Consider the following 16,381-nt stretch of genomic DNA (forward strand, 5'->3'; position numbering starts at 1 on the left):
AAATGATCATTTTTTATAACATAGCAACAAGCCATGCATTCAAGCCTTACAAGTCTTGTAATATTCTCATTACACCTTAAAGAGATCATCTGAAACTGAGAAGACTAGCTGGCTTTTCTGAAGATAAAATGCAAAAATCGTATGGAAGATGATTCATATGAAGCTAGCCTTCAGACTTTAGCAGAATTAGTATTTTAATGTTAAGAGTGAATGAGCTGGTTGTGCTTTCCACATGTGAGAATGTTAGGGTTACTCGTATATTTTTAAAATCTATACCAAACAACTTTCTATGTGGCATGATCAAGACTTCATGTGTGTTAGAAACTAGAAAACCTTACTGTGTATATAATTGTATAAGTATGAAACATACTGTTGGAATAAATATGTCAAAGAGAAAAATGCAGAATATTTTCATATTCTCACTCCAAAATGACTGGTACTATGAATTCAGTGGAGGAGAATTATCAAGGACAAGTCTGGTTCTGCTGTATACCCAGATGTGTGCTTTGTGTAATACAGTTTCTACTGGAACATCTAATCAATTAAGAAACTTTCTGAAATGTTATCATCGACAATATACTGTACCAAAGATTTCTGTAATTTAGCTAAGCATTACATGAAAAATTACCTTTAGTTTGTCTTCATCTGGAAACTGATAACTTTATCTAGTGCCCCAATTAAGCTGGGAGAGATGCTGGTTTTTCATTCTTTATTCAGTGTATTGTACTTCGGGAGAAAAACAGTAGTGCTAACATTCTAACATTTTAGCTGTTGCTGAGCAGTGCTGTACAGAGCCAAAGATGTTTCACTCTCATGCTTTGTCCTGTTAGCAAGCAGGGCTGAAGGTGCACAAGGAGCTAAGAGAGGACAGAACCAGGTCAGCTGACCCAAACTGGCCAAAGGGATATTCCATAACATATGACATCATGTTAGAAAACTTGTAAAATTGTGGGGAATTGACTGAGGAACAATCATTGCATTGAGACTTACTGGACATCCGTTGGTGGGTGGTGAGCAATGTTTTGTGCATTGTTTGTTTTGTAAATATATATAATTATCGTTACTATTATTCTCCTTTTCTCCTCCTTTTCTGCCTTAGTAAATAGCTTTTATCTCAACCCACGAGTTCTACTTTGTTGTTTTTCTTTTTTTTTTCTGACTTTCTCCCCCATCCCACTGGGAGGGAGGAGCTGCTTGCTGGGTTAAACCAGAACATGTATCTAGCTGTTGTAATTAGGAGAAACTTTGAGTATGCAACTCTGGCTACAGATCAAAGATTCTTTCTACCATGAAGCACTGCAAGGGGGAACAAATGCTTCTCCCTTGATAGTGGTTGGCTTTTGTTGTTGATAGTGTTTGTTTGTTTGTTTGTTTTTCTGAGAAATTTACAACACTTGTGAAGGCCATTCAATCTACAACTTAGAAATTAAGTCATCACGTTCAGCAGTTCAATTTTGTTGTTCTTGTTTTCAATTACTTGGGAAAGAAAGCTAAGGACAGAGACATCTGCAAACATCTGTGTTCATATTTTAAGTACGTTGTATAAATAAGGTCTCCTAAACAAAGAGGGAAAAAAAATAGTTCTAATGTTCCTGACTTTAAAAACAAAAGAGACAATTGAATAGTTGAGAACCTTCAGGAGGTTCCTCCTGTCGTTTTAGAAAGAGAGCTTTCAAGATTTCCAGAATCTGTTTCCTATTGAGACCACTTCCCAAAAAGCCTACTATTTTTTTACAAGTTGATAAAAAATCCCATTTCTTATCTATTTATATCTATTTACCTATATTAAGAAGGCCACTAACAGGAAATACATATTTATGTAATTAGCTCTTTTTTGTTTCAAAAGAATGGGCTAAAGTAGAACTACTGTTTGTAAATAGACAAATTTACTGTTTCTAAATATTCTACCTGAAGTTCTGTAGATATTAAATGCAATCTGGAAATACAACTCTAGGTTAGATGATACAATGCAGAAGTGTTCAAAAGAATTATAAAATCATGTAGGTGGAGTGCCTCTTGAAATGCATAAAAAGTAGCTAATTTCCCACTAACTCTGAGCCCTCATCTGAATGTTTCCTTTAGCGTTCCCTAACTGCCTTTGTTATTATAATTCTGACATAATGATAACTCATGTACTGTGAGCGCAGCTGCTTTTTTAATGGGATAAAAAGCATTGCTGTTAAGAATATTAGTAGCACTGTGAAAGTAAATGCATATGTGGAATTTACAAGGTCAGAAGTGTGATACTATTAAATAGCTTTGAATTGTGTACAAATGCCTATTCTTCATTTACTAATTCTTCTTCAATGCCCATTTCATCTCATCCTGTTTCTGTCCTCCTTTCGCCTTTTTTTTTTCTTCCATATTCCTTTCTATAGCCTGATTCTGAATGTGTAGCGTCATTGGAAACTTTTCTAGAACAGATCTGTCTGCTGTTGCATAAGTATGGATTCCCCTTTCACTGTCTCCATTAACTTTCAGTTCTCAGTATCATCTTCATCTGCATTCCCTTTCTGTTGCTACTTATATGTTGTGTCTTCTTACATTTTAGTTACATTCATTAAATAGTAGTGAGTTCTACATTACTTTGCTGCAAGCTCTACTGTTATGTAGCAGTTGTATAATATCACATTATTTTTAGTGTTGATATCTTCTTAAAGGAATATTTTTTCTTATTCACGGTATCTGCATGCTAACAGTCAGCTCATCATAACATGATACAGTGGAATTCTTAGGACAGCTGATGTTGTCATCTGTGACTAATTTATATCCAAAGATTTGGATATTTAGTAGTAACATATTTAAGCCATGTTTCTTTCTCTTCTGCCAGTTTACATTACCAAAGACATACAAGATGGGAAATGTCTCACTTTCTCTGTGCTGAGCCAATCTGAGGAACAGTGAGAATTGTAAAGGCTGGAGAAAATCATTAATTAGCCTTTCACTAATTTCACGATGAATGAAGACTGTTAAAGTGGACAGAATGAGATCTAATAGTAGTTAATTTATGAATTATGAATCTATCTTTTTAACATTGTTACTAACAGAGAAAATCAGAAAAGACATTGATGGCTGACAAAGATTTGAAAAGCTGTCAAAATGAGCTCATTGAACTTTTAGAGTGTTAATTCTCAAACTTTTTATAATGACTTTTTTTCCATGTTTAAATTTCATTTTTGCCTCAGAATTTCAAATGTTTATTGAATTCTGAACAAAATATTTTATTTGTGGACAAGTAAACCTGACTCTTGACATTCTGATTTGTAAAATTAAATATAAAAATGTTTCAATTTTTTTATATATTAGTTTGACACTGCTTGAACCTTTGTGTGGGCCTTTAGCTGATTTAGTTTGTATAGTTCATAGCCTTCTTTTATTGGGATCAATCACTGACTCAACTATATCTCCCGTAGGGTTCTCCAGTTTCTCCTTTGGCTGCATGTATGACTCAAGCTCCTAATGCAGATTACACTATGACATTTAGACAGCATAGCATTTGGAGCTCATAGCTGATATGTAATTATAATAAAATCTCATGTTATTCAGGTTTACATCAAACTGAGAATATAATAACCATCCAATAATAGACTGGTGAATAAAATGAAAACACTGCAATTTTTCACTTTTAAGATGAGGTTAATGTTTTTATTCATTCTCTCTCCGTTTACTTGGGGTTTTTTTTGTTGTTGTTGTTTTGTTTTTTTCCCCAGATGATTACTACTCTGATGGAATAGAGACAGTAAGTAAGATAGAGACGCTGAAGAGCTGTAACCTGTAGTCAAACAGCTGTTACTACTGTGCACATCAGTTTACATGCAGGCTTTCTCTGTTTAGGATGCCCAAGACAATTGTCTGACAAGTCATTTAAATGAAATATTTTAGCAGGTGTGATCATAGAAAGTAATCTTAGCCTGTTCAGCAGATAACAGTCTTGTAAGTTTTCAATACAGGGAGAAATTTCGGTATTTTGTCATTTTATTCTGACTGGGGCTGAAAAAATAGTTGAAATAATTAATTTCTGTAGGGGAAAAAAAAAAAAACAAAAAACAAAAAAAACAACCTCTGTCCCGCAATATCCACATTGTACTTCTTTTATTTAAGAAAAGTGAACATCGTGTATCAAATGTCCTTAATTATGAAAAATCCCCTACAGGTTCTTTCTTTAGGAAGGCAGGATTTTTGCAGCTCTTGAAGAATTAGGTTAGCACATTTGCAGTAGGGTAAAAAATAAAAAATAAAAAATAAATAAAAGGAAGGAGGAGGGGAGCAAGCAGAAATAAGAGAAAAGCTTCAGATGAGAGGACAGCCCCAGGCATAACTTGACTGCGTTTGAAGAAATCAGGAACATCTTAGTAATGGAGATGTCCATATACATTCATATAACAGGAGTATTACCAAGAGTGAACAGGATCTATTTTTTCTAAAACCGAGATTAACATCTTAACATGATTTGCACCTTTGGTTCTTTACCTGCCTTTTGTTACATAGATTTTTGATCACTGTATTAAGAGAAATATTTTGTCAATCGCCTGGGAGAACAATGACAAATAATATCTGCATTTAGTGAAAGAGACCACAAATCACACAGATCTAGAAAATAACAGCCAGAGTTGAGAGAGTTGAGAGAATTGATGTTGTAAGAAATAACATAGTTATATTATATAAAACTCTATCAAGACACGTCTCTGATAAGAGAGAGTACTTGAATTATCCAGAAGTGCAGAATCTAAACAACACCATAACACTCTTTAAGAGTTGAAAAGGGAAATGTTTAGCAGGAAAGACCATCATACTTTGGGAAGTTCAGACTGCCAAAAAGTATCTATTTCAATGTTACATTAAATTACCTAGATAGAACTTTCTTACCCTTCACTCAGGCTCAGCAAATACCAGTCCTATTAAAGGAGAGAGAAACCTGAAAAAAGCAAACGTGTTAAGTCAGCATAACTTTGCAACATGTTTCCCAGTGCCAGTAGGAAGAGATAGAAAGGACAGTGATTTTTAATAGGTTTTGCTAGCGTTGAACCTTTTTTCAGTACCACTGCTTAGATGGTTCTGATTCAGTAATTCAGCCAACACCAGCCATAGGGATTTCACTGAGTTTGATAACTGGACACACACACATATATATATATATATTTATATACAGTGCTGTACCAAAGCTAGCTTTCCAGTATTCATTCAATAATGTACAGTCATGTACAGTCCCAGGTTCTGTACTTGTAAGTCATGTGTGTCTTTGTTGTGCCTGGTGACTTAGTCTGCAAAATGCATCAGAGGCATCCTTGTGGTTATTTGGCAGCTATTTTCAATGTTTGTATCAACTGCAAAGCAGAAATAAACATGATGAATGCAAAAGGCAATAAATATTTGCTTTATTGCCCAGAGAAGTTGAAGCTGGGGATAATAGCATACCAGCTGTTTGGCATTCTTTCTGGGATATGGAATCTCTAACAGAGCTTTAAACACTTTTGTGACCATTTGTGAAAAGAGCTTGTCTCTTTGTGCCACAGCCCTGTAACTGCCAGAGTCTGTATAGCATTTGTGCTGGGAAGAGTGCCAACTTGCCAGTATATGCAATATAAGCAAGGGCAGTGAGTATATTTAGGGGAATGACCAGGGAGAAGGCAGTTTCATTTATTTACTGTTAGTACTAAAAAGCAACAAGGAGTGAAACATTCCACTGCAACATGAATGAGGGGGATGATACTCAGGGAACGGAATTCAGCAGCAAGCAATGATTTCCAGGCTCATTTCTCTTATATTATGTGCAGTTTATCAAAGTAAACCCATTAAAAAAAAAAAAAAAAAAAAAAAAGAAAAGGAAAAGGAAAAGGAAAAGGAAAAGAAAAAGAAAAAGAAAAGGAAAAAGAAAAAGAAAAAGAAAAAGAAAAAGAAAAAGAAAAAGAAAAAGAAAAAGAAAAAGAAAAAGAAAAAGAAAAAGAAAAAGAAAAAGAAAAAGAAAAAGAAAAAGAAAAAGAAAAAGAAGGTTCTTCAGTTACCTGGAATCTTAAGTGTACAATGTATGGATTTATTAAGCAAGAAAAATGCATATGATTGTTGTTATCCTTACAAGCCTAACAACTCCCCCTACTCCCCTCCCCCCCCCCCCCCCCCCCCCCAAAAAAAAAAGAGTTTAAATATGATTTCATATGTGTCAAGTTTATTTTAAAATGCTATTCAAATTTCCTATATTTCCTATATTAAAATTGTTTCTTTTCAGACTGTAGTCACTGACATGACCCCTACTGTTTTGTTTTTGTTAAGGCGTGAAAAAAGACTAAGAATTTATTTAAAATCCAATTAAAGTTGTTCCCTCTATTTGGCTGCAGTTTGATTTCTTCTCAGTCCACCAATAAATATACTAAGAATATTTAGTATTATGATGTATTTCAGCTTGTATCTTGTCAATATGCACTATTCTCTTGGGGCTGGTGCCATTCCTTTTGACCAGCAGAAAGAATATCATCTTTAATTTCAACATTTGATTTGAATATATGTAGTACCACATACTAGAATTCTACAGATAAATATTTAGAAGTTTGGATCGAGAGGGATACACATATTTAAATGAAATGCTTAAATCAAGTAGATCCACTAAAAATACAGTACATGTTATGAACATCAAAAATAATATATTATGCCACAAGAGTTAAGGAAAAAAAGTTGTAACTTTTAGGTGTAAACATATCTGTTAATTAACAGTTTCACTTACAGATATTCTCACATGGTAAAAGAGGCATTTGTGAGTGAAGAGTTTTAGAAGTATTTCAGACAAGTCTGCCAATGTATACTGAGTTAAGGTATACCAGTTTCTGACAATGTACATGCACATGCAATCCAAACTGAGAATTAACACATATATGTAAAAACTTGTCACGGTTTGAATGTTTCCATTTTTTTTATTCTTCTTTGATAGGAAGTGAAAACTTGGCTTGTAAGTGGTTAAAACTTCTAAGTGGATGCATGCAAAAGCAATTAAGAAGTATTTACTTCATTACATAGCCCTTTAGTTGTGAATACTTCCACTGATTTACATTCTAAACATAATCCAACAAGACCATTTCTATTGTGTCATAAATTAATTATGAGCTGCTTAATCTCAATAAAAGAGCTTCTTCTGACCTAGAGAAAGAAAGAGCACAGAACATACCTGGAGCGTCTTTAGACTCTTAGCCAGTAGGCTAAACAAAAATAGTAGACTGCAAGTAAATTGGAAAAGCAGACTCAGCTGTATCTTAAGTCTTAAAGCATCTTTTTTCTCACTTTATCTGCTTAGTCCCCCTTTCTGTTCTTTGCTGCTGACACTGAACCATCTTTCCATATTAATTGATAAACCTATTTGCCTACTCTCTGGACTGCTACCTTCACTAAAGACCTGGAAATACATCTGCTGAAAGTACACAGTTTTGCTCTTGCTTATTCTCTAGGTATACCACTAACAAAACAAACAAACAAATAAAATCAATTATTAAGTTGATTAACAGCAATTGCATGTACTTATAGAAAGCTTTATTACCTTTTCTTGACTTCTAACTTATTCTTTACTATTTACAAAATAAACGTTTGGGGATGTGTAGTGTTTGTTTGTTGTTGATTGGATGGTTTAGGTTTTTTTGTTGGTGGTGTTGTTTTTTGGTTTTTTTTTTCCTGCTGAAATAATTTGTCTTAAATAAAGATAAGTTTTACATAAAGCTTTCCAAATTGAAAAATTCAAAGGCAGTAAAGTTTACTTAAGCAAGATTACTGAAGGGAACAAATATTTTCAAGGCCAAAATCATTTATAGAAATGTATTTGAAATACTGTGTTTTGAGAGGTCCTAGATGTCAAAGACTTTTAATGTCATTACCAAATTAAACCAGTGTTCAAACTAGGTGTTTTCAAACTACAAAAATATGCAAGTGAAGAATTCCTAAATATTAGGGAGATTTTCTTTGCCAATAAATGCTTATTTTCACTGCATGTCTTCAGAACTTTGTAAGTTTTACTAAGAGCCTCTAAACATCCAGATGTCTTTTGGAAGTATGATTGGATATGTATTCCATTAGTTTGTACTGTGTTTAGGACCACCATCAGTGACAGGCACAGCAACCACTTGCCTTAGAAACTCTTCTTTTGACAGTTTCTAACAGCTATTCAATCCAAAGGTAGGAGCTCTGCTCAGCATCTGGCTTAGAAGTTGAGTCTATCCTACATTTTCTTACAGTGTCTTCAGAAGGCATTCAGTAACGATAGAAGTCTTCCAGCTCTAACACCACATCTTTCTGTTTTGATTTCCAACACTTCCATGGCCTATTTCTTCTTCCTGCTGTATTTAAGTTGAAAAAAGTCAGATTCCCTGATGTTTGCGCTGGATTTTGAGGATACATAATATGAACAACTATGACATAAATCACAGTGATTCATGGGCATAAGTGCAAAGTACTTTAGAACTCTCAAAGCCTATTTATCATCTCGTCTTAGTGGTCTCTGTACTGCTTCCACATCTGAAGAATAAGCTTGATGCATGCTCTAGCGTGGAACTGGAGGAGAAATGTAATTATACTCTAGTTTCCTTGCTCATGATCTAGAAATCTAAACTTTAAATCAATGGAAAATGCAGCATGCTGTAGTAAAGTGACTACTGTGGACTGGGATTTGAAACTATGTGACTGAAGTCAGTTAATGAACATAGGCCCTGTTCTGTTGTCTTTTGCTAAAGTTGCAAAGTGTAAAAATCTGAAATGAGGGTGATAAATGTGAAATAATACTAAACATCTAAGTCCTTTGTGGACTTGCCGTCAAGATGTCAGTCTGGAACTTGTAAAACTGATGACTTTCCTATCTATCACTATGGATAGACACTTAGGAAAGCGAGTCATCTTGGCACCTAGCCTGGGTAAATTGATATGAAATGTCAGCTACAGAGATTCATTTGATTAAAGATGAACTTAGGCAAAAGTATTTTATTGTTAACTTGTGTATTAATATAGCAAGATATTAATTGCTTTGAAAGATCTCTGGATAGATTTTAAATATTATCTAATAGTTATAAGAAGTGTATATTCATATATATTCATATTCTTCTATATCCTTGCTGAAGGATTGTTTTACTTCACAATATGAAATAGCCCATGAACAGAATTGTATCCAAGTACATGCATGTACAGATACTGTCCTATAATAAGTAAGTAAAGGAGAAAATACATCATAAACAATATCAGACAAGATTTATTATCAGATCTATGCTCATTTTACTTTATATAATGAATTTACACACATGAGAGAGACAAGAGGGGAAGAAAGAAAAAGCAGGTGTATGTAGGGAGCAGGTGGAAGTCAAGGAATGATAGAGGTCAAGAAAAATGGCAAAAATTCTAATTACTGTTATTAGCAGTGTCATTAATAATCCTTTGCAGCCATGGAATCTTAATGTGTTCAAATATCTCATTACAAGAAAATATGTAAATATGTTCACCTGGAAAAGCTGCTCTTTTTTTTTTTTTTTAAATTACATGTCCAAAAGCTGTTGTATATTGGTTTCCCTTCTAGAAATATATAGCCAGTCTACAAATCAGTTTACTTTTTTTTTTTTCCCTCAGATTCAATTTTAAGACATGATATAGATTTTCTCATTACTGTTTTAAGGAAATTCAAATAAAATAATAAAACAACATATAATGCTAGAATACTTGATAGAAATTTAATATATATTGTGATTTGTTGAGCCATATTCTCTCACTTAGATGTTCAAGAAACTTAAATATCTTTCTCCTCAAAGGTCACACAAGAGCTATTTCCTTTCCCTCCACTGAAATATATTATTATTTGTAGTATTAACAACAAGAATAATAAATTATATTAAAATCTCTTTTACTATGAAATTAATTTGTTTATTCTCATAATTAAATATAAATATGCCCTAAAAGCAAGCAAGGAATGAGGCATATGAGGTTAGCAGGGTGAAGCCATAAGGAAAGAAAAACATTCTATACAAAGCTTTTACTAATTGAAATAAATGACTCAGAAGCAAAATCAAATGTATTGTCCCCACTCCTCAACAGAGCACTGAATAACTGGTGAAACAAATGTTTCTGAGAGAACAGCTCTGAATGGATTCAATTCAATCAGCCTTACTTTTTTTCTGGGATACAAAGCATCTTGAGAATTTAGTTACAACTAAGCTTTCATACGCAGCATAAATAAGCTCCCTTACCTTAATAAATATCTCTAAATATTGTACATTATGAAACATTCATAAACAGTCCACACACAATTATACTGATTAATTCTGACCTATCTTTTATTTTATTCTAGGATTTTGAGATCAGGCAAGCGTATAGATCACTAGTAATAAGTAATAGTAATAGTAATAATAATAATGGTTAATTCAACAATCCTCTACATACTTTGACAATTGCACTTTAAACATACTTTGCCAAAGCAAATAATAACCCAAAAGTTTTTGAAAGTTACTATCATTTTTATTTCTAAATACTGTGCTAAAACATAAGCCTTTTATAAGTTTTGATTTACTCTTATTTGCTAAATCAGGTTCTAATAGATAGATTGATAGATATATTTTTTCAAAAACTTTTGTCCACACAGCTCCACAAGTCTCAATTTGTATAAATTCTGACATTTCTAGGCTCTGGGTATTTCTGAAATAACAGAAATTCTATTATACAGAGACACCCACTAGATACTGAACAAAAAAAGTTGCTTGCAAAGATATAAAAAGACAGAGATCCAGCAACAACAGTGTGACATGGTTTCTATTAATAAATATTTTATTCTGATCCTGTATGTTTCCTGTCATGAATTTCAAGATAATCTTACAACATATACCACTCATATAATAACCCCATCATAGCATTATTATTTTCCTACCCAGAGATCAGCTTAGTCTTCTTTTTATTTGCTTTATATTTGCTGGCTGGACATTGTTTTTTAGTTTGGAAAACTTTTTCAATTCGAAAATGTAGCACAGAATTAAACAGCAAAGACTTTCTACTTACTTGGATGAACAAGCTTGGATGAATATTGTTAAATTAGGACAATTTGCTACTATGTTATATGAAGTTTTTTTTTTTTTTTTTTGAGTTATCTAAATTAGCTAACCTTATCACAAACTTAAGGTGACTTTTTGTAAATTAGAACCTTCCTCTAATTGGTGAGGAAAGGAAAGTCCCAAGACAGGGAGTTTAAATTGCATTTTAATAGGTTTATTCATTACCACTCATCAACATGAGTCAGATTTTCATGATCTGATCCAATTCAAATAAAAAGTTATTGGGAACTAGATGGGAAAAAAAAAATCACAAATAATTCCATCAGCCATATGCACTTCGATGGAACTAACATGCTGGTAAATCTGTAGATTTTGTTTGTTGATGGCTTTTTATTTATTTATTTATTTTGCATACTTGTAACGATTCACTATATGGCAAAAGCCACTAGGTGGCATTTGTGATTTATTAGGCTGGAAGCAATGACTTTAAAAGGCTTCATCTAATCCTTGGATTCAAGAGAACATGTCATTTGACATTCCAAGACATTTATCTCAAGAAAACCACTCCACTATTAGATAAATGTGCAGAATTTCTACTTCCACTATATCATTTGGAAACCCAATTTCTGAAGCTTCCATTCAAATCCTAGACATTCTGAGGCATGCATTCCCTGACCCCCAGCAATAGCTTACATAAATAATTACTTGTCTACAGTTAATCTGTAAATAATGCAATCACTTCATTCTTGTCCTGTCACTCTTGTTACAAACACAACAAATAGGGCTAATCACATACTTATTCAAGTGTGTAATTATTCACAGTTAAACTTCTGTCACTTTCACCCTGTTTGGAAACAGCAGAACACAACCTGTAATTAACAAATGTTGCTGCAGGCACTTTCACTTGGAAATCCACCATGGATTCAGCACCTATATGAGTAAAGACCTAAATCCTTTGATCTAGGAGCTTGACATATTTTCTTCCCCTTGGGCTATTCTAATATCAGCCCTCAGTGAGTAAGAGAGGTCAATGAATTATTATTACGTCAAATAAGCCTAAAAATCACATCTCTCTCCTTTGTCAGAGACATTCTATGCACTTCTACAATGATTGTATGCATGCATATATATTAGTGTATATATATATATATACAAGTTAATGTGTACGTATCACTCTGTATCTGAATGTCTATGAATGATTCACATGTGCACTTCATTCAGATTTTTATTGAAATGTCAGTAAAAGTCTTGGTATTCACAAATGAGGCTGGTGGAGATCACATTTTTTTTTTTTAATGATGTTTCCTTGTTAAAAACCGAGACTATGAAAGTGATTCTTCTTGCCTGAAATGCAGCCTTTCAAAGTATTATTTCCAACAAAACACAGTTATACTAGCAGGCACAGAAATGACTTTATGTGGATATGCACTAAGAAGACTGATCATACAGGAAATGCCTTGAAGTCATGTTCCAGTTTATTTTGCTAAAATCTTCCAACTAAAATAATTGTCTCATGATTAATTGCGTGCACTGCATATGTAACATCAAACTGTTCATATTTGCATTTCATACTGACTCAGGTTCTTTTACCTGTGTTTGGCTTGAGCTATTTCTTAATCTATCTCTAGGGCTGGTAAAGAACTCCTCAACCTGAACAAGGAGGCTCCCTTTGTCCCTGGGAGAAAACTGGAAAATTAGAAAGAAATCATTTGCCACCTGCCCTTAGCAGTAATTCTAGAAGCAGATGGAATATGAGATTAAAACCAGGTTCTGTTTGTTTGCTTGTTTGTTTATTTGTTTTTCTTCTTTCTGGCACATAGACAGATGATTTAAAAGAACAGCTGAGTAAGAAGAGGCACAGAAAAGAATGGTTATATTTGTTCTCACTTTATCAAAAAAAGTGGACGGTAGATTCCTTCCTCTTCTTATCCTGTTCCCTGCATTCTCTTCGACAGGACTATGTATCACCACGTAATTATTTTCATGAACCAATGTTGTTTTACACACAGAAATCAGTGTGGACTGATTAAAGATTGCACAGATTGCAAATGGGCCTTCTTAGTGAGGAGATAATGGCTTTGAGATTCTTAATTAAATCCTCTAACAGGTATATTGTGTCGAGTCAGAAGAGAAATAGCAACTTATATGAGATACTGTATGTTTTGAATTGTGCAGACTGTTCTACTGCTGCTTGTTAGGATAAAGAGGATAAGGTGAGGCTAGGATATGTTTCATTAGATTAGATGTGAGGAAAAAAAACAATCAGGAAAAGCAAGCTATCAGCCTACTTTTGTGACGTTATGTCAGCATCATATACTACAAATCTGGAAATTATGTACATTACCTACTCCAACATACCATCACTGGTCAATCCATATAAAGGGAAAGGATAAAGTGTAGTGCTTAATGGTTTCTAGCAAACAGGTTTTAACTGGTGGATTTCTATAACATAATACTGGCTGGACTCTGTAGTACCTAGCTCGTCACTTCATTGCTGCTGAATTACAATGATCTGAAATTGCCAAAGTTTCAAGGTACTTTCTGAAATGGCAATAGCTGCCTCCCTGTACAATGACTCACTTGAACAGTCTATGTCAGCCTGAACAAAATGCTCAGTAAATGTTTCCAAGATGACAGATATTCTGTTAGGGACCTATTATTTGCTGTCAGTGTGAGGCAGGGAGCATTCAGACATGATGGCTTTTGTTTACATTTTTAACTGTCTGCTAAGACGATGACCTTTTGCTGCTGTTGATGTACATATGTTGAACATTTGTTTAAACTGCCTTCCTACCACTGATAAACACAACCTTCCAGATTACATTATGCAGATGATTTGCAAGGGAAATAAAGAATTTCACATTTTCCTACCTAGAAGTGCTTTCCACAGCTCTGTATTTATGACACATTAAAAAATATATAATCCTTGGAGGAAAGTGAGAGATTCATATAGTTATTGCATATAATTCTTTCACAACACCAGCAAATCTGTCAAACTGTCATTGCAAGCTGCCATCTGAGAAGCTGACCTTCAGAGTCTTAATTTCCTTTTCCTTCCTCTCACACCCCACTAAGATTATTTACAAGACTCTGGTAACCACATTTCAAATCTGCTCTTGTCAGATTACTCAAGATTTGTAAACTGCATGAGAGGAGTATGCTACAAAATATGTTGGTAAAGACTTGAGTAAATCTGGTAATAAACCTACTCAGTTTCTTGTCATCATTTGAGAGTAATGTATGCTTTATCTATCCCTATTAATTGGACAGTCAAAAATCTGGATACAAAGTGTTTTTTTTCCAGGAAAGTCAGCTGTTAATCCTATTATCTTTCCACATTATATTACCCTTGTTCTCATGACACCAGAAAGAACAGGAAATAAAGTGCACTAGGATTTCATTGTTCGTTATTCAATATTGTGTATAGAAAAAATTAACCTGTCTGAGCTGCTGTAAACTGTCAGCACTATAAAATATCTGTCATAAAAATATACTGCATTAGCAAGCCTTTTACTCTCCTTAGCTGTTTTCTTTATGGACAAAATGGTAAAGAACCTATGATCACACTTCAGAAAATAAGGTTTTGCTTTCTTTTTGCTTACTGAAATGCAAGTATTTAACCTTGAAATTGTAAATTATATTCAGCTTTCTTACAAATCCAAATTGTTTTTCTGTTTAAAAGTTTATGAAACTGAACTAATGACATCATTATGGCTGCAATACATTACACAACTAAACCTAAGAAACTCAAAAGTGTAGGTTACAAGAAATACTATGAATGGCTCAACAACATAATTTTTCTGCTTCTTCCATATCGACATGGATATGGAGAGTCTTCTTAGAAGCTGTCATTAATAACAGAACTTCTTTCTAAATCCAGAAGGCTGTCAACCTGTTGAGGTTTTCAGATAAAAAATTTCCTATCTCAAAAACTACAGAAATACAGACATAATATATGTCAAAAGATAAGTCAATCTGATTTCTGTTTTTTTAGCTCTGAACTAGTTGAAATAATTTATATCATTCAGAATACGGCTTTGTCCTTCACAGCTGAAGCTAGGAATATTGGATAGGGTTTTAGGATTAAAGAAATAAATTGTTCAATGTGATTAAGCTGAAAATTTGGATATCTCTGTCACAGTTGCACACACTAAATAGCCTTTCAAGGTGAAGTTAAAATGTCAACCCACTCTCACTCCCTGAATTGTATTTTATTTTACTTTTTTGTCAGAGAGGCAGGCACAGTCTACATCTTATATGTTCCTCATAATCTCTTGAAACGATGAGGCACCTTACTATTAAGCATTTGGAGCTGAAAAAGGTAAATGCAATATATACTTTTTTGCAATACAAGAAATTTCATAGAAAAATAAACTTTATTCCTTGCCATTAGTTTTTGTAACCCAATTGGCTAACCCTGTGTTTATATTACCTATGTGAATCTGTTTTTATACAAAAAAGCTTAGTCCATAAATTAACATACTCACAAAAAGCTCAGCATTTGGTAACATCTGGATGCTTGACTTTTGCCCAAGCATTGGGTAAAGTTTCTGGAGTTGTAATTTGAAGCTTTAGGAGGATATTTCATCTGTGAATGAGAGACTGAATAATTCTAGAAAAAAAATTAAATGACAATTTAATCAAATAAAAATAATAGAAGATCTTTTAGTCTTTTATGATGTTTCTCTGAAATCTTTATCAATTGCCACTGCTAGAAAAGTATAACTTCACATGTGTATAATTTGTACGATACAGGGCTATGTATTTCCTATACTTTATTTACATGCAGTAAATGTACAAATTAAGTACTCAGATTTACCTTATCTTATTATACAATTGATGACTGTCATGAAAGACTTCAGTTTCTTTCTTTTTGCTATCCTTTTATTATTTAATTTTATATTTATTTATTTTAAACACTTGCTCATATAAATTGGCTCCCCTGAAATGCAGATGTTCTCTCCACATTCCCACCAAATGAATTTATTCTGATTAATGTTATTCAAATGAATATAAAAGGAATTAATCACCGTTAGAATGATATTGAAGAGTGACTTTTTAAGTTGACTTTTTAAGTTTTAATATACTGCAGGTTGACATTTTATATGAACCACAGCTAAACCCCTAGATGCAAGGATTTGGGGAGTGCTGGGAGGAGCATAGATCTGAAATTAGGATAGGTAGTTACTCCCATCTCTTTTTGAAAGTGATACTTATTATTATGCATGCTCTTTTGAGTCCTTAATTTGTTTTTAGTTGGTTTATGTTTTCTAGTATCTTCTAGCCACTCTCTTGAGTCAGAGTGCAGAAAGGAGCTATACATCTTCATAAGCTTGTTTGGATGTATAATCTGGTATGAGTAAAGTATTACAATTCAGAGGTTACACAGT

General features: G+C 33.5%; 1 protein-coding gene across 6 annotated transcripts in view; it reads right to left on the reverse strand.

Annotated features, from left to right (window-relative positions):
• Nucleotides 1-16,381, reverse strand: part of NOVA1 (NOVA alternative splicing regulator 1) — a 181,742-nt gene that overhangs the window by 12,792 nt on the left and 152,569 nt on the right. For all 6 annotated transcript variants that reach the window (XR_001466732.4, XR_001466730.4, XR_005860043.2 and 3 more), the window contains exon 5: nucleotides 4,867-4,915. The gene's annotated coding sequence lies outside the window, so the exon portion shown is untranslated. The remainder of the gene's footprint in view (nucleotides 1-4,866; nucleotides 4,916-16,381) is intronic.

The sequence above is a fragment of the Gallus gallus genome, chromosome 5 (assembly GCF_016699485.2).
Source record: "Gallus gallus isolate bGalGal1 chromosome 5, bGalGal1.mat.broiler.GRCg7b, whole genome shotgun sequence".
Lineage (NCBI taxonomy): Eukaryota > Metazoa > Chordata > Aves > Galliformes > Phasianidae > Gallus > Gallus gallus.